Source organism: Botryllus schlosseri, chromosome 10, assembly GCF_051294905.1.
Source record: "Botryllus schlosseri isolate E-star chromosome 10, Bs_hap1, whole genome shotgun sequence".
NCBI classification, from domain to species: Eukaryota; Metazoa; Chordata; class Ascidiacea; order Stolidobranchia; family Styelidae; genus Botryllus; species Botryllus schlosseri.
Genome location: NC_137245.1, coordinates 11670034 through 11689716, shown reverse-complemented (window position 1 = coordinate 11689716; position 19683 = coordinate 11670034). Strand labels below are relative to the sequence as shown.

The 19683-nt window shown below is 42.4% G+C and overlaps 2 long non-coding RNA genes across 2 annotated transcripts in view; one reads left to right on the top strand and one right to left on the bottom strand.

Moving 5' to 3' along the window:
- LOC145448503 (uncharacterized) overlaps positions 1-19683 on the bottom strand; it is a 224735-nt gene that overhangs the window by 202748 nt on the left and 2304 nt on the right. The window lies entirely within an intron of this gene.
- On the top strand, positions 1259-14545 carry LOC145448725 (uncharacterized). Its single transcript, XR_013918007.1, has 5 exons — positions 1259-1294; positions 14075-14091; positions 14157-14217; positions 14283-14339; positions 14407-14545. It is a non-coding gene; the product is annotated as an uncharacterized LOC145448725 (long non-coding RNA).

Genomic DNA, 19683 nt, shown 5'->3' with positions numbered 1-19683 from the left:
CGACGTATATCGATATGGGATGGTTCGAGACCTCAAAATAGCCGGTTCAACAGCTATGGTACAGATATTTCATCAAAGGAACAATATTTGTCCTATATTTTCAATTGTCAATGTTAATCCACTATGGCGTCACAATTGAATATTCGTGACGTCATGGTTTAAAAATGTTTTAAACAAGGGCATTGTTTTAAACATGTTTGTGAAAAATTGATTTTTGTTTTAAATGCAACCCTAGGCATGAATCAAGAAGGATGAGCTTTATGCGAGCGTGATGCGCGTGTTCTAGTAAATCTATGGACATTGGGAATGCTGTTTTATGCGGTCCTGCAAACGTGTTGTGTAGTTTTTCCTGTACGCAGCAACAAAATAACGCAATGCGGAAATTTTTCCGCAAAACTTCATACACCAAAGCGATAACCCATCGCTCCCCTCGAAGGTCTCGCCTGGGCTTCCGTGAAATGGTAAAGGGCCTCAATTTAAAACGGCAAATAAATGAACCAATGGATCTATATTTATATGTAGTGCCAAATAATTCCACACAGTTTCTATTTCCGTTTGTGTGGGGTTGGCCAAAAGTCATATCATACTTCAACTTCTTCGGGCACTGTCGTGCATGGCTGGCTCACAACGCGATTGCTACAGTCAGAATCTTAGCAGACGGTTGGTAAATATCATATTGATTAAAACTGAGGACGCGTGGCGGCAATAACCTAGGGTTACCATATTTTGTGGCCCAATTTCCTGATGCTCTTTAGCGCCCCCTAGCGGGGTTCAAACGTAGGTATGAACACATATAACGTCAGACTGAAAATGCTTTGCCTATCGATTTACAGACTATTAGGCCATCTCTAATTTGAGTTCTGCTGCTGATTGCTACGGTCCGTATTCTCATTTGGTTTTCTACAGACTTCTACACGGGCAGGATGAAATGTATGACGTGTGTTTGACAGCCCTGCTATACTATATTAGGTCGGAGCACATATGTGACTGTTGCGTGTTGTAGCCAGGACCGAAACAACACTTTAAACCAACTCCCACCCCAGAAAACACTGGTCTGAGGCCCACGATAGGGTGATCGATGCAACTTCTAGAGCAGTGGTCGGGAACCTATGGCTCGCGAGCCATATATGGCTCTTTTGGGTATAAGATGTGACTCTTTGCCAGATATCTATTTTTGTACTAAATTGATCAATATTGCAGCGACTTGTTCGTAAATTTTCATCACGACCAAAATAATTATTCTCGTGGCAGTATAAACATGTTTTTGAGAGGTAAAGAGAATGCCGTCTTCATGGTAAGGGCTCGGACCCCCTCTCTTCAAAATCATCAAATTTAAGTTACTGTCACGCCGGCGGCCAATATCACTAGCGAATTCTAGGCGCCAGTATTGTTTGTGTTATATTGGAGCCGAACCTCGGTACCTGTTAATTGGCAGGCTAATGATTAGTTCTCTGATTGCGCCGTTTATTTAGTTGCCTTATATAACGACTACTCGTGCTGTTAGGATGTCTCTTCTGTAATAAACGTTTATCGTGCAGCGGCATCGTTTCGTGGTGTAACAGGGGGTACAGGCTCTGTATCCTGACGTGGTAGCAGCGATGGGATTCGAGCCCACGCCATCGAAATCACTGGCGACTTAAACCTCCTGGCGATGGATCCGAATCGAAACCATGAATTGTGCGATACGTTGAATTAAAGAACAGGCATGGCAACGCCCATTTCAAAACGCAATTTTCAAATACACATTGTCTTCCTGATCTACGGCGCGAAATGAACAGTTGTGGATGTGACATTCACAATTACAAACGCGAATTACGGACAACGCCATAGCTATCCACGTTCCATTTTCTCCACGTACTGTGTAGTATCAAATGTATGCGTGTAGCGCAACGTTATGTTACCGCCGAATACTTTGAGAATGGAGAAGTCGATAAGTATTTAGATCAGAGGTGGGCAAACTACGGCCCGCAACACCGTTCTGTGCGGCCCGCGAGAGTCTAAAGAAACTTTTTTAAGATATTGATAAAATGCGTAGGCTACTAAAAATCGAAATAATGCAGGGACTTGATTAACTTTTTCTTAGCATATTTCACCATGATAATTCTCAGACAGGGGTTCTCAAACTGGTGGGCGCGCCCCCCTTGAAGGCGTGAAAGCATCTGAAGGGGGACGCGAAGCTGAGCTCAACTGAAAAAAACTTTTCGCGCTCCGCGCCATTTACATCCACTTCAAACTTATTGCTCTGTATTTAATGTGAATTACATAATTAAAAATCTCTCATCCATAGTGATAACCTTCCATGCCATCTACCTACCCGTTAGGTTTGCTAGCATCCTGGTTGCGTTTTGTGATATCACGATAAGGGGGCGCGAAATCTTCCACCATCAACATGGGGTGGGGCGTGTCTTAAAAAGTTTGAGGATCACTGATCTTGGGTAGATACTTAATATCATAGAGGGATAGTTGCAACGAGATTGACATACTTGGGATCACGAGTGGGATTTCAGATTGGCCACTCCATTTATAGTTATTTCAGTGTTGTGCTTATAGAAAACGATTCTGGGGTGTCTTAGGTAGATTTGTTGTCTTTATGCATAGAATTGGGGTATTTATATTTTATCTACACATTGTAGTAGCGTGTTTGAAGCTAACAGTTATGATGCTGTCAGCATTGTGTGTCCTGGAACTAAACCAAAAGTGGAATTAGTAAACCTATGAACAGATCGCTGCTCACAGATTTAAATTTCAATCCTGTTCTAAGAATCGGCCCAACTGACTTTCATCTCTATAGTTTTGACAAATTGGTTATTGAGGTCCGCCGGCCTATGAAATCTCGCCACTATATGTTTCCGACGCGTGTACGATATCATCAAAGCAGTGTTTGGCTTGGTTTAAATAAGCCCATACATTATCTTCATGTCCTCACTATATAATCAAATATCAATATTGCGTTTTGGTTTATAATCCCAATTTTACATAGTGCGGCCCGCGAATGGATTCAGATGTTGAATGCGGCCCGCGAGCTCAAAAGTTTGCCCACCCCTGATTTAGATTTTTGAAATCAGTGTGACAGTCACATTCGATTAATATCAGTTATAATAAATTCTAAGCTACTTACCATGAATTGCGATATCGTTGGTGAGGCTTGGCCCGTCTGCGTCTTACCTCTCGTTTCGAGCTTTATTTTCGACCAACAAATACCAGTTTATATTAATGTGGCGCACACGAGGAATCCCATGTAGTGAGCTCGAAGTAGTGCTACCATGACGTAACGAATTTCCAATTGTGACGTAACAGTTGATTGGCATGTATGGCTCTTCGGGAGTTGAGATGGAAAAAATAGGGCCAATATGGCTCTTCTGGCAAAAAAGGTTCCCGACCACTGTTCTAGAGGGCTTACTATATGCATCAGGTTTCTATGTGCATCTGGTTGTTAAATATGTGGATGAATTGTGTCAATAATATTGGTTCTTCCATATATCACTATAAATTTTTCACCCTCTTTCAGCCCAGGCTATTAATGGGCCGAAATGCCTACCGGCATTAGCAGGGTGTATTGTAGGTCCGGTAGCTTCCAAACCTTTATGGCCGCGACCCCATTTTCAATTTGAAAACGTTCCGTAGCCAACCTCAAAATTTGGTAAGCTGATTACTAAAAAAAATGGCCAGCACCTTTGCCCAGACTTACCCACGGCCTACGTTAAAAGCTGATTAAGTTTAACATATTCGCGATCCCCCGAAAAGGGCAACCTACTCCAAGCTTGAGAACCACAATCTTTACCTAAAGCATCCAAACGGCCTTACCGAAACTATAGGAATATACGGTTCTGTCAAATTGCGATTACAATGAGTATCATTACGGTAAATGATAGTTATTTTAATTAATTTCTATTGTAGTTTTTACAAGTACATGGGTACTCATTCTAAAATTAATACATGTGAAGAAAAATTTCAAGAATAAGATAGGTCTATTGCTAATGTTGATTTACAATAAAATTTAGCTCCTTCCAAGCCTTCAAAATTCCGGACATTTGGGCATCTTTCAGCATTTCCTCCCGGACGCATTTTAAACAGTGAAATTCGGGACGTATGGCAACCCTACATTGACCTAGATCTACAGAAACCTGCTGCGAGCAATTATTACGAAAGCAGGCAGGCGGCATTGGTTCGATTCCCGGCGCCGGAGGTTATTCTGGCTCCTCGTCCCTCGTGTCGTTGTTCTTACTGCGGAAAAAAAGACCCGATAAAGAAAGACAAATAGCAAGAAATGGCTTCTAAAAAGAACCGACGAATAAAGAATAACATCGAAGAAGACCGTGACATCGGGCACTAGGTCGAGGTGGATACCACTTCAAGAGACCATAACTGGTTGGTTGGTCGTTTGGCATCCCCCTATCTGTTCATTACATCGCATTGTGAGTCTTGTATATCGCATTGTACATTGTGAGCGTGTGTCTTGTGCAGATGAAAATATATTCTGACGATTGATTGATAGACTTTGAAATGTGCTGCAGCGAGGACTCATACTGGAGTATTCTGTGTACTGTCCGTGTGTGGGATGCTTTGTCCATTATTTCGGATTCATTATTAATCACCGTTTCATATGTCGACTTGTTTTTCAATGGCGTGACTTCATGGAGAAAATAAATCAGACTGACTAGCTAAGAGCAATTCGCAGAGGGGAGGGAGCAGACGGCGAGGAGAGCGGACGTGATTTCATCGCTCTCAAGATATGCAGTTGTATTAGTTTCAAAAGACAGGATTTTGAAGACAAGAAGTGTATATATTCAATAAAGATACAGTAGGTAGATTTTCACCAATTGATCTGATACACCCGCAACGCTGGGAGTGGGAAAACGCAAATATTTTACGGGCAATTAGTAGGGCTATTTTTATATGACCTTAAAAATCAATAATATGACATCATTTTTCGGAAAATAGGACTTTGTATGACTTTATGTGATAATCATGTATTTTTACATGCGAACAACGTCACTCACGGAACCAAAGAGTAAAACATACGCAACATAACAGTAATAGACATCCATTTTTTTATTTTAAACCACTGTTGTAGAACTGTTCTAGTATAGTGGAATGTTAGAGTCTTTAAAGTTACGATTTGGACGTAAAATTACTGTAGTAAGGAAAATAAGCGCTCCACAGACGCTGATGGGGGTTGACACTTCTGCAGTTTTGCATAAAGTGCTGCACAAATGTTTTGTATGTGTAGCTCTATAATTTGTTTCACATCGTTTTTGTCTCATTGCTTCTTAATGTAATTTTTGAGCTCAGGCGGATCTTTGCCGAAATCAAGGGCATTATATCAACATGATGGGCCTCGTTCATGGTGGTCTACATACAACTTTCCATTTTGAGTATTAAGTTTCAAATATTGTTATAGTGGAGGCTTATTTCTGTTAACTGACTAGTCAATTTCTGATCGTTGACTGAATTTTTGACGCTCTTTATAATAACTCCTTCATCTTCCTATATGCATTGACTATTTCTTTCACGTGTGGAAGTCTCTCGGCCTAATATTGAGCAGCATTCAACCAGCTACCCCAACGAGTAACTGCCGTACTTTCTTAGTGCTTATAATTGCTTCACCGCTTAAATTGGTACTTTTTATATGAAGTATACATGACTTTATAACTCAAAAATATGACTATATAACTTAAAAAGCTCATTTATGACATAACCAGGAAAATATGACTTTTTATGACTTCATAACTTTCTTAATATACCTCCTAGGGATGCGGCTTTTGCGTTAAAATTGATTTAACGACTTACTGATGCATAGAAAAAATATGACTTTAATGACTTTAAATGGCCCTACCAATTAGCGAATCGGATTTAGAGCCACGAAATACGGAATCAAAAGGTCGCGGTTGCAGGACTTTATGGTATCAAATTGCCACTGTTATATCGGGAGCTATCATTGGACAGTTATTAGCAATTTGGATCTTACATCTATCTGAAGTTCGCATCATAAGGTTTGTGTAAGTCACATTGACAAATTCGACTGTTGCTGTTTCCATCGCCCGCATTGTAATTCCCTCCAACTGGAAGTTAACAGGATTATCTCCAATGGTGCGTATAGTTTTGGTGCACAAAAACGAACGCATAATTAGTACCCATGAGATGGATATCTGTGTTATGCCTTCAATAGTTGAACAGATACCATCCCCGCACTGAATAACAACATGGATAGCAATATCTGTATCTGTACTTTTCCACTGGTCGAACAATGCGTCAGTATATCGATTGAAGAAACGTCATCATTCCTGTCAAAACTTCCTATTGAGAAACAAAGCTCCTTCATACATAGCCTACCAATTTGGGAGGGCTTGAATGGAATAAAGGCGCACATTGTGCCTATCTTCATAATTTGGTCTCTGACTTGGAAAGTACTCCCACCTTTGTATCAATCTCAGAAATCAATTTTCCGAATGAACCCTCAGAGAACGTAAATATATCGGGCTACAACTTCGAATATACCCCAGCGCCCGAAACCTACGGCGGAGTTGGTGTTCACATAGACGATTAGCCTACATATCTTACAAAATCTGTTCGGAATACAACCTGAATATTGATCAATGCGAAGAATTGCGGCTGGAAATAGACCACCCGATCGGCAAGCACAAATCATTCTCGTTGCAGTATTATACCGCCATCCTAATAGCAAAAACAAAATCGCCGAATTCACCGAGGCAATGGAAAACAGCATGGATAAAATCAAGAGTGCAAACAAGATCTGCTTCAGTATGGGTAATAATAATATATATCTTCTCAACAGCAGATCGAATCCATACTCCAACACCGTTGGTCTCTGTCAATTGATCATGCAGCCCACGAGAATCACCGCTAAATCAAGCACTTTAATTGATCACTTTTATTCGAACGTGATTGACAAAGAAATATTCCCGTTAGTTATATCTGCTAAAATAAGTCATGACCAGTAACCACTATTATATCGGCTGCTTATTATGTCAACGACGCATACACGCTGAATCTCATCACTTCAGCAGACATCCTGCTTCCGTTTACGAAGATGCCCTCAAGCCTCAACGAGGCCGCGTTCAATCTCTTTAATCCGTCTACTCTCCCTAACATCACAAAAAGCAACTTTGACGCTCAATTTAGGGAGTTCAAGTTCACCATCAAAGCGCTGATCGATAAATTTGCACCTCTTCAACGCATCTCACGAAGTCGTCGCAAATTGAACACTATAAGAACAGGATACCGTGGATGTCTTCAAAGTTGGTGCTATTGATCCGAAAACGGAACCGGTGGCATTACAGAACACAGACTCGATACCACGAACACCTCACAAGACGAACGAGAAAGATTTCGACGCTTCAGAAATCTCATCGCCCATCATATCTCCAAGGCAAAAGCGAAGGCTAACGCGAAATTCTTCAACAAACATAAGAAAAACACTCACAAAACCTGGTCAAGAATTAAATTGATCTTGCTCCAGAAAAAAACGCCCCAGGCCTGTCTCGCAAATCACGAACTCGACTACCGAGGACAATCTGACAGATCCTGCGGCCATCTCAAATTACTTCAATGAATATTTTTGCAATGTAGGGCCTAATATAGCCTCGTCTATTTCGAAACCTGCGTCGGCCAGACCTGATGTTATATCGGTATCCCAATCCATCCTACTCGAGCCTGCAACTTCCACCTGCAATTCATGAACTTAAATCCAATAAGGCAGTTGGAAATGATCTAATTTCAGCCTGGTTTAACTGATTAGCCTACACATCGGCCATCTCATTGCCATTTTTCAATTTCATGATAGAAAATGGTGAGTTTACCCAAATTATCTGAAAACTGTCAGAGTTGTCCCGGTTTACAAAGCCGGAGATGGAACTAATGTATCGTTGAGTTATGTTGTCACCAACTACCGACCTATATCTGCAGGCCGTGTTATTTTTGGCATTTCAGGAGCCGGATGCCAAAACTGCCAAAAATAAAAATTTGAAAATGCCAAAAATAAGCAATTTTTGGCATATGCCAAAAATAACACGGCCTGCGAAATAGTGTATTTCGTTCACGGTGTTGTGTTAACAGGACCGCGTTACAAGCGAGAAAAGCGTTTGTGAAAGGCAGGTTTCTTAATCTGGGTTCAGCCCACCCATTAGGGGTGAAAGCATGGTATCCTAAATGGTGTGGGCACAGCGAGATTGAACGGCTGACTGCATTTGGTTTACGTCATACTTTCCATTTGTCTAAAGGCAATTTTACGACCATTTTTGACCGGCTTGTTGAGCGGTAAATTTGATAAAACGGGTATCAATGAGAAGCTGCCGCAGTACTGATTATTAAAATATAAATTATATTCTGCTCATGGAACTGGAACCCCCAAAATCAACCACGATTTTTGCATTGTAACCGAGTTGAACATTGTGACGCAACAAACTGTCTGGCTATTTCTGAGCTGCATAGTCTCGTTTTGCCAGACAGTCTTGTTTCGTCAATGTTCTTAAACAAGCTAACCTTCCCAGGACTCTTCCATGCGAGTTGGTAATATTAAAGGCACCTGAAGTGACAAAAGTCCTCCGAAAATATATCGGTAGACTGAAGGAGAAATGATAGTCGGCCTACTTAATAGAATGTGTTGAGAGACAACGCAGGAAACTTCTGGGAAAGGATCAGGAAGAAAATTCTTTCCGCGATGAGATCGATGGCACTGGCGAAGTGATCTCTTTTCATGATGCATGGAAGCCGGTTCGGCCCTCCAAAGATTTTGAAGCTCTGAAAACCTTTTGTGGATGACTGGCAACATTGTTTCCCTCAACGGCTACTGTTGAAGCCGATATTTCCCAGATTCGCCGGGCGAGAAATGAATTTAGGAGAAACTTAGCTGACCTGAGTTCGGAAGCACTGTTACAGTGCAAACGATTTAAGTCTATTCAACAGCTGTAACAATCAGCTGTTGAGCGTGTTTGTTAGGCTTTTCTGTCTTTTTTTGCTTACTGGCACCGACTACGATGGATAGCCTACTGCTCATTTTGTGGTTTCGTTTGATATTATCAACCTATGAAATCGTTAGGTTTTTTCTTCTTCTTATTGTTTGTTGGCACTGATTATACGTGGATGCTGCACATTATGTGGTGTCTTTTGACAAACTAGCCCAAATAAAGCGTTATTGTGACTTATTCGAGGCTGAAACTATCTATTTAGAGGACGATGCCAAAACTGCCAAAAATAAAAATCAAAAAATGCCAAAAATAAGTTATTTTTGGCAGTTTTGGCATATGCCAAAAATAACACGGCCTGTATATCTGTCTACCGCAGGGGTGGGCAAACTACTCGTCGAAAGAATTTTTTTTAATATTGATAAAATGCGTACTAAAAATCGAATTAATGCAGGGACTTGATTAACTTTTTCTTAGTATATTTCACCATGATAATTCTAAAGGGGGCGCGAAGCTGAGCTCAACTGAAGAATTTGTTCGCGCTTCGCGTGATTTACATCCAATTCATAGCAGTTATTGCTCTGTATTTAGTCTGAATTACATGTTGAAAAACCTCTCATCCACAGTCGTAACCATCCACGCCATCAAACTACCCGTTAGGTTTGCATAGCATCCTGGTTGCGTTTTGTGATATGACGATAAGGGGGTGCGAAATCTTTCACCATCACAAGGGGGGTGGGGCGTGTCTTAAAAAGTTGGAGAACCACTTATCTAAGGTAAATACTTAATATCACAGCGGGATAGCTGCAATAAGATTGACATAATTTTGATCACCAGTGGGATTTCAGATTGGCCACCACATTTTTAATTATTTCAGTGATGTGCTTATAAAAAACGATTCGAGCGTGTCTTACGTGGATTCGTTGTCTGTATGCATAGAATGGGGGTAGGCTATATCAGTGGCGGCTCGTGACAATATCGGGTGGTGGGGCAAGGGCTGCAAGCGACTTTTATCAAGATGACGTCACAATGGCGTTTTCCAACGTAAACAATTAACTTAATGATGGTACGGTAACATGAATTTCCCGGCAACAGTGATTTTAACGTATGTGCCACGAGAGGTCTGCTGGTGAGCTGTGACTTGAAGTGTGGTAACTGCGTAGACGGCGTACGGAACAAAGATTCAACACGGTTCATGTTCGCATTAGACCTGACTAATTATCTGCAGAAATGGAAATGACTATAACTCGAGAGATAGCGTAAGCCTAATTGGAAAGGTCAACGAATTCGGACAGATACGCAATTGTTATCTCATAGATTGGGCCTGTCCTATTGAATCCAAAACATCATTCTAAAGAACTAAGAATAGCAGCCTCGGAAATTTGGTCTCGGTAGTCGGTACAGCATAAGAGATTTTGGCCTTGAAACTGGAGACTGTAACACGACACATACGTTTTTATTACTGTCTTATAGGTCTGCTGCGAAATCGCCTTTGGAAAATATATTACCGAATAAATACGTGGATGAAAGCCTTAAACTTGGTACACTGTTACATGACATTATCGAGAAGTGGCCTCATGGCTCTTTTCAGTATGGTACACTGTCAAAATTAATGCGAACAGACCAACACCGAATTTTGCGTAAAATTTACTGAGGAATAGGCTGATCAAGTGATCAGCTGTTAGCCGCCATCGAAAACGAAATAACTATCGCGCTTGACAGGGGGTTGTAATCAAATGGCTTGAAGGCCACAATTTCACGGTGAAATTGACATTGGAGAATATAATATCAAAGTAAATATTTGAATGCAAACTGAGAATGATATCATCATCTCTGTTAACGTTACTGCAGATACACCGGCTTTTGCGTGAAATCCGCAATGTGTTGTAGGCTAAAGTGTCAGATCGGAGCACATCTTTACCACACTCGACCTTGATAACGAAATTACTGCCCTAATCATTGAGTGTCAACCTTGAGACTTGGCACAGCGTTCGATACTAAAATCAAGACATACCGTGCAAAAGCTTATGACGGATCTAGGTAAGGAGCATCGTTAAAATCAATAGAGACCAATACCGGCTTTGCGTATAATCTGTTAGCGATAAATGATTAGTCAGCTTTCACTCGAATTAGGAAGCCAAATTACCACTAACACAGTTCAGTGACAAACTTAAAACTTGGTACAGCGTTCGATACTAACATTAAGACTTTCCGTGCCAAATGTCATAACCGATCTCGGTATTGAACATCGTCAAAACCAATGGATACCAATACCGACTTTTGAGTAAAATCTGTTTGCGATACATGACGGATCAGCACACACTCAACTTCGGAAACGGAATTACTACCCTAAACTTTAAGTAGAACCCTGAAACTTGTGGCAGTGTTAAATACCACCATCACGACATGACAGAACAAGTTTCAAGAGTTTTCATGGTGTGAAACCCCATTAAAATCGACCTATACCAGCAAAGGTCGACTAAACGCAGATGACGGTAACAGAGTTCAGCTATAGATACGATTGTTACATCACACCTTAAGGGCACAGAGCTATCGTGCCCCGGTTGCTCGGTAATTTTATGAATAGGAGAGAGTAAATCACCGTTTCTTTATTGTGCGCGGCTTTGAGAGAATAGACAGTGAAAGCTTGTTATGAGCGCTACCGGGGCAAGCCCCGGCTAGGCATTCGCAAAGCGAAAACACAGAAGAGAATTCGATTTTCGCACAGACTTCGCTATATATGGGCATTTGCAAGCGAAAGGACAAGAAGTATACGATTTTCGCTGTGATTTCGGTCTATATAGATAGGTGTGCGTCTATAAATGGTGAAGAATTGTTATTGAACAGAATTTTAGGTGGGGCAATGCCCCAGTTGCCCTATAGGACGAGCCGCCACTGGGCTATATATATTTTATCTACACATAGTAGAAGCTGACATGGTCATGATGCTGTCAGCATTGTGTGTCCCGGAACTGAACCAAAAGTGGAATTAGTAAATCTATGAACAGATCACTTCTCACAGATTTAAATTTCAATCCTGTTCTAAGAATCGGGCAAATTGGTTATTGAGGTCCGCCAGCCTATGAAATCTCGCCACTATATATGTTTCTGACGCATGTACGATATCATCAAAGCAATGTTTGGCTTGACACATATCTTCATGTCCACACTATATAATCAAATATCAATATTGCGTTTTGGTTTATAATCCCAATTTTATTTAGTGCGGCCCGCGAATGGATTCGGATGTTGAATGCGGGTCGTGAGCTCAAAAGTTTGCCCATCCCTGGTCTACCGTGTATTGGTGTGGCAGCCGTGCTCTATACTGCCCCTTACGTCAGTTGTAGTATTATCGCATCGTGCTTTCACTTCCTCTTTTGCTTCTGACCGCTTCGGCGGACGGACGTATAATAAAGTCTCTGCAGCAGTTGTTGAATTGTGTGTGATCAACTACAGACGTAGGTCTGTTACAATGGCGAGCACGCTAAAAACGATACTTCATTAATTTGGCTGCAATTCTGAAGATTCCTGGACAGTACCGGTATGCTGAAAGAGGGGCGGAAATTCAATTTCGGCATTGGCTATTTGAACCGATTGAAGAAGCAGTTTTGCATCGATATGAGAAGTTTGAAGACTTGACTGATGGCTTCACTTCGTAATGACTGTTTCACTGGCGGAACTGATGTAAGCGCGCGTGGAGGGGATGGAGCTTGTGACTCTCCCGGTCCGATGTCATGAAGAGGGGATGGAGCATGTGACTCTCCCGTTGATGTGGCGCGGCGTTGTTAGGGTTTTAGTTTAGGGAATTGTTCACTGATGTTAGTTTAGGGTTAGTGTTCTGCTAATGTGATGCGGTCATGCGGATGTTTGCGATTTTGTTGGTGATTTTGAACTTGTCGGTTTTGATGTTGCTTTTTTTTTATTGTAGTTTGTGAGAGTGCTTTTATAGGCACTTCTCAAGTTTGATGGGGAATAGTGTCGCAGCCGTGCTCTATACTGCCCCTTACGTCAGTTGTAGTATTATCGCATCGTGCTTTCACTTCCTCTTTTGCTTCTGACCGCTTCGGCGGACAGACGTATAATAAAGTCTCTGCAGCAGTTGTTGAATTGTGTGTGATCAACTACAGACGTAGGTCTGTTACATTGGAATTGTGTTCGAAAAAGTGCTCCTCTCCCGCCTACCTTCTTTCCTCGCCAAGATGTCGATCATTTCTCCACAACAATTCGGCTTCCGTAAAAGACATCAAACAAACCTCGCATGCCCAGCTGCTAACAGTGGCTGAACAGTACTATGACGGAGAGAATAGGCCTTTTGCAGGACTTCGATCACGTGACTAGGTCGCATAGCAACCACAAATTGGTTAGCAAGCTACTTTCTCGCGCACCTGCTTCAGTGCTAAATATCGCATATTGTACTGTTATTATTATTATTATTATTGATGAAAAGATGAGTGACGCTTTTCGCCTGTAAGGCCAGGTGCGTCACGGACTAGAATGAGCGATTTACCAAAATATGGTCAATAACCGATTTACAAGTAAGTACCACAAGATATAACAAATTCTGCAACATGGGATAACATTTCGGGGATGATCAGTAGATTTTCGAGTGTTGCAGTGATTTTGAGCTCGCGCGCCCTGTCGATTAAAAAGTTCCGATGAAAATCATATCGATTGCAGTGCAGCAAAAAATGCTCGACTGTATCAGGTACTGTACAATGGTCGCATAGGTCGGTGTCGCTACATCCAATTTTATATAAATGCGCTTTCAGGCGGCAATGGCCTGAACGAAGTCGAAATATTATTCGTTCGTAAAGCCTATGTCGATGCATCGATGGAAAGTGGCCATCAGTCAATGATCTATGGAAATTTCGATAGTGACCTCCACGCTCATTTCGTTGATATTCGGCGTTCCAGGTCGCTCTACGGTTGCCAGTGAACTCGGCACCTGGTGAACTTGGCACCTTTAACTCGGCACCTGGTGAAATCGGCGCTTATATTGTGACGCAACAATGCCGTCTGTCGGTGTTGGTCTACACTCTACTCGGTGCATGTATTGCTAATTTGACGGATAGAGGGAATAATTGATATATGCGATGGACATGGACAATTGGACGTATGCGTTGAGATTGAAGTGGGGCCGCTACTGGTAGTCGATCTTTACAACCAGGTAAGTCGAATAGTGCTAATTAATTCGATGCGAGCTATCAGATTTTAACTAAATTTTGTTTGCAGGAAGCTAGGTGCCGTTGAGATTGAAGTGGGGCGGCTACCGGTAGCCGATCTTAACAACCAGGTAAGTCGAATAGTGCTAATTAATTCGATATGAGTGATCAGATTTCAACTAAATTTTGCTTGCAGGAAGATGCCATTGAGATTGAAGTGGGGCCGCTACCGGTAGCCGATCTTAACAACCAGGTAAGTTAAATAGTCCTAATTAATTCGATATGAGTGATCAGATTTTAACTTATAATTTCGTTTGCAGGAAGATGATCTCATTGAGTCGTCGTTATCCGATGTGTCCGCTGCTCAGGTCAACTCTGAAATGTCATGCTCGGACGAGTCAACTAATAAAATATTGGAGGGTGTATCGCAAAGAGGATGAGCTATGCTGTTTGACGACTAAGGTCGATCGTTCTTACACCAGGAAGATGAAAAAAACATGCCTCAATTCTTTGGAGATGCAAGAATCGTGCAAAATATATATATATTTTATTTATTAGTTGATTAGTAATTGATAAGTTCAACTGTTAGGTTTATTAGAGATTTTATAAGTTCAATAGACAACACAACAATACTGATTTTGTATTAGCTGATTACTTATAGGAAGGTGTGATTTTGTCACAGGTAGCTGGTCAGGAGCAGGTTGAAGGGTGACATTAGGGAAACATCCTGCTAATAAAATATAGTTGAAGGACGATATTTAATTTATAAGGAGCAAGGTGAAGGGTGACATTAGGGAAACATCCTTCTAACAAAATATAGTTAAATTATAATAACCGTTTCTTTGAAGGCAAAAACTGATTATTTTGGCCTTCATAAGTTTCGATGTGTTCATGGGAAACATTTATTGGTGTCATGGGGAACATTGTATTGTCATAAACTTGAAACAATAGAGATCGCACAGCATCTACGGTAAAACGAAGTGCCGAGTTCATCAAGTGCCGAGTTCACCAAGTGCCGAGTTCAAGGTGCCGAGTTCACCAGGTGCCGAGTTCACTGGCAACCCGCTCTACAGTATTGACGTACTTCGGCTTTCGCCTCAGCGTGGCTAATTTTTTCTGGAAGCGTCTGAGAAGGGGTATTTTCGATATTGGTCCTGGCAGCTTGCCAAGCCAATTTATCAGCTAATTCATTACCACCGATATCAGCATGCCCCGGTACCCAGGCCAGGACAACAATGGCGCCTTTCTGAACCACTTGATTCAGCAAGCGACCACATTCAAATATAACATTCTGCGTTTGCGGTGCCTGCAGGTTGGTCATAGCGGATAGCACGCTCAGACTGTCCGATAGAATCAGATATGTTTGTTGGTATGAGCCATTCTGGCAGATCCATTTTAGAGCGTGGAGAATGGCTTGTGCTTCTATGGAGAAGATTGACTTAAGAGTGGAACACGACTGGGAAAAGTTTATCATCAGCGACGGGATGGTAAAGGCAAAACCGGCTCCCTCTGCTGATTTGGAGCCGTCAGTGTATATTTCAGTGGCATCCCTATATCGTTCGAATATGAAGTCCAGGACTATGGGTTTATGCGACAGAGGTGCGATATCTTTTTTAATGATTTTTGCAAGGTCTAAATCAATATTAGGTGATTGAATCAGCCATGGAGGCAGATTTGGAAGACTTTTTCTTTCCAAGACAAGGTTATTCAGAGACTCGACATTGGTGGCGATGTTGAAGGTAATGAATTTTGGGTTCATGAGGCTATATATCTCCTGCCAAGAGTCTTCAAGCACTCCTAATGTTGGATGTTCGTGAGCCTGGTAACCTCTAAGGTGACAGCGATAGTTAAGGCTAAGCTGTTTGTGGCGCAGATGGAGAGGAAGCTCGTCACATGATGCTTCAAGTGCACAAATGGGGGTGCTGCGCATTGCTCCACAGCAGAGGCGGAGAGCTTGATTTCGTATGGTGCGTAACTTGTCCAGATACTTTTTTGGGGCGAAGTAATATGCTGGTAACCCATAGTCAATCAGTGATCGTATCAGCGCCCTGAAAAGTTGCAGCAATGGTCTTTTACTCGCTCCCCATGTGGTACCAGTCACGACTCTGATTAGATTCAGTCTGTTGGAGCACTTTTTGGAAATCGTATCGATATGTTGCTTATAGTTAAGCAATTTGTCAAACGTGATACCCAAATATTTGTAGGTGTCGACAAATTCAAGTTCATGGTCACCAGTTTTCAAGATAAGTGGAGGAATTTTCCTTTTCTTCGTGAACAGCATGCCTACGGTCTTTGCCTTGCTGATGGTAAACCCCCATCTGGAACACCAGTCGCTTATTACATCGAGTGATGATTGAATGGAAGACAAGAGGGGCTGGATAAGAAGACCGCTATCCCAAACAGCGCAGTCATCTGCGAACACCGCATGTTCAGACCGATGACCTAACGAGCTCGGTAAATCATTGATCATTACCGCGAACAGCAAGGGGCTGAGAACGCTTCCCTGTGGTATACCGTTCTGCAGTACATAACTGTCGGAAAGAGTGTTTCCTACGGTCACCTGGAAAGTTCTGTCAGAAAGGAAATTTGTAATCCATCGGTGCATGTGTCCGCGTATACCGAGCTGGTATAGTTTGTACAGAAGTGCGTGGCGCCACACCATATCGTAGGCTCGACTTATGTCTAAGAAGACCGCTACCACCGATCGCTGGTGATGGATATTCTTGTAAATCGTGTCGTGGAGACGCAGTATGTGGTCCAGGGTGCTTCGACCACACCGGAAGCCGGACTGTGAGGGATGTATCAGATTTTTTGACTCCAAATCCCATCTTAATCGATTGGTGACCATTACTTCCATGACTTTACAAATGTGACTCGTGAGAGATATAGGACGGTACGATTCCACAGAGGTAGGATCTTTGCCCTTTTTGGCAATTGGGCAGACTATGGCATGTTTCCACGAGACTGGCAATTTCCCCGTCTCCCAGGATGCATTGTATAGTTTCAAAAGATCGGTGCGACCGGAGGATGATAGATTTTTTAACATCGAATACCCTATGGAGTCCTTCCCGGGTGAAGTTGATTTTCGGCTACGCAAAGCTTGATTCAGTTCGGCAAGAGTGAATTCGATGTTTATGATCGAATTCCTGTGCCGATCTGGTTCGTTGTCAGCGGTAAGATGAACCGTGTTTTCAAAGTTAGCCTTCGTTATACGAAATCCTGCTGGGTAGTTGTCGGAGCTGCTCGTTTTTGCGAAGTGTGAAGCCAGTGTATTAGCTTTGGTTCTGTTATTTTGAGAAATAGACCCGTTCGACTTCAGCGTTGGTATGGAATTGAACGTATGCACTCCCGACATAGATTTCATAACGTGCCAGACTTTCGCCATCTGCGTACGGGAGTCCAATGTACCACAAAAATCCTCCCAACATTTGCGTTTAGCAGAAAGGATGGTTTTTCGACATTCGGCTCTCATGCGTTTGAAGGCGATCACGTCTCGAATGTGAAACGTACGTTTCATTTTCAAGTAAGCAGCCCTTTTCCTGCGCACAGCACGGGTACATCCCACGTTCCACCAAGGTACGGCTATTTTCGTTGATATTTTCGGTCGTGGGATCGACTCTCCCGCCGCTAAAAGTAGGCTATTTGTGAAATGGCGGTGAAGGTCTTCAGTTTCCCCCATAGGAACGAAGTTGGATTGGAGGTGGAAATCCGCAGCAGCCGAGAAGGCTGACCAGTTCGCCTTACTGTAATCCCATCTACGTTTTGATGAATTGCACGACGCCCTATTATTGTATGTGGTCTGGACTACAACGTGATCACTACCGATGAGCTGGTCGGTTACTGTTGTGGCACATCTCGCCGCAATGTCCCGAGACGACATCGACAGATCAAGAAGTGACCAGCGATGGACGTCATCACACGCAATATTCATACCAGTGGGTGACGATGAATTCAACAGGACAAGGTCGTTTCTATCCATTATTTCGCAGAGTTGGTTCCCAGCAAACACCCGATATCCCGTGGAGTTACTGGTATGTCCACAATTGTTCCCACTCGTCCCACCTCCCACACTCAGTTACGGAGGACTTGCTCAGTATGCCCATCATTGGACGTCAATTTATGTAACTCCAGGTGACTACCAGAGGAAGTGAATTTTAGAAAGCTCCTGTGCCAGTCACCAATGACTATTCCAAAGGATGTCTTAATGGTGTGGTGCCTGGATGCCACCTACACAGGAGTTCGTCAGGATGTCCCTACTTGGAAATCGTTTCTATGAATTCAAGTGTGCATTGTGCAATCAATGCAAAATAGTTTTCTGAATACACTCATGAATGTCATGATATATTTTACTATTTGTAATCTATCGGAGTGAATACGAGAATGTTGATTGATGATATGGCGATGACTTTCTATCGCGCGGAACTTCAGAAGCCCGGCCATCGATGATCGCGGTCGCACATTGTTAGAGATATAGTGTACGTTATAGAGACATGCGGCTATTTTATTGTGACATTACTGGATCGAAATGTCCACATCAAGGCAAATAATATGTTTCAAATATGCCGTATACCCAATGCATGTGAAATCTTCCGACATGAAAATTTGACAACCGTAATAATGGTATGGTGACGACTATTCCAATCACGGAACTACTCAGTCTGCCCGGCTATTATCGATAATTAAGGCCGCACTGCGCAAGAGCTAGGCCAGCGATAATGCATATATTACGGCCTTCCGATACTTGTCGAGTCTCGCGTGTCGAGCCGAGCACGCCTGTTGCTTAAAATTCATTCAACCATAAAACCAAGAGACCGCGTTCTTCTGTCTGGCGACTGGCGAGCATGCGTCATGCGCGCGTGATTCTCATATTTGAATTTGAAAGAACAGGTTTTGTAGCAATGGCGGAGTGAAGGATTTATCACAGGGATGGTTTAGTTTGGAATAGGATACTTAACGGCGTGGATTGATTATGCGTGCTATTGATTATTATTGATACTGTCGCTGTCATGAGTACTGGAAAGACAGAGAGCATGGAAGCTTGGTACTTGAGTTCTATATTTATTGGGTAACCCTAAAAGGAGGGAACGCGGAAACTGCGGAACTCGCGGAAATGGCCCCTAAAACGCGGAAACTGCGGAAAAAGCGGGAAACCTCGATTCCTAAAGCGCTGAAAACAGAGGAAAACGCGGAACGCGGAACAGTCGGTCATTGACCTCTATAGAGCACAAAGTAGGCACTAAAACGAGGAAACAGCGGAAACGGCGGAACGCGGGACAGTCGGTCATCGACATTAGTAGATCTCATTGAAGGAACTCTAAAGTCTAAAACGAGGAAACTGCGGGACACCAATTTTAGAGTGAGGCGATTTAGGCCTCATAAATAGCAGAGAACTGTAGTAAGTTGAAAATTGAAATTAATAGGTATCTGAGAGTCAGACAGTCGTTCACTAACAATTATACACCTGGCCTCGCGGACAATACCTTGAAAACGCGGGAGCTGCGGGACACCCTAATTTTCGAGTATAAGGCAGAGTTAACCTCACAAACGACCGCAAACCGTCGTGATAGTTATAAATCGAACTTATGAAGTATCTGAGG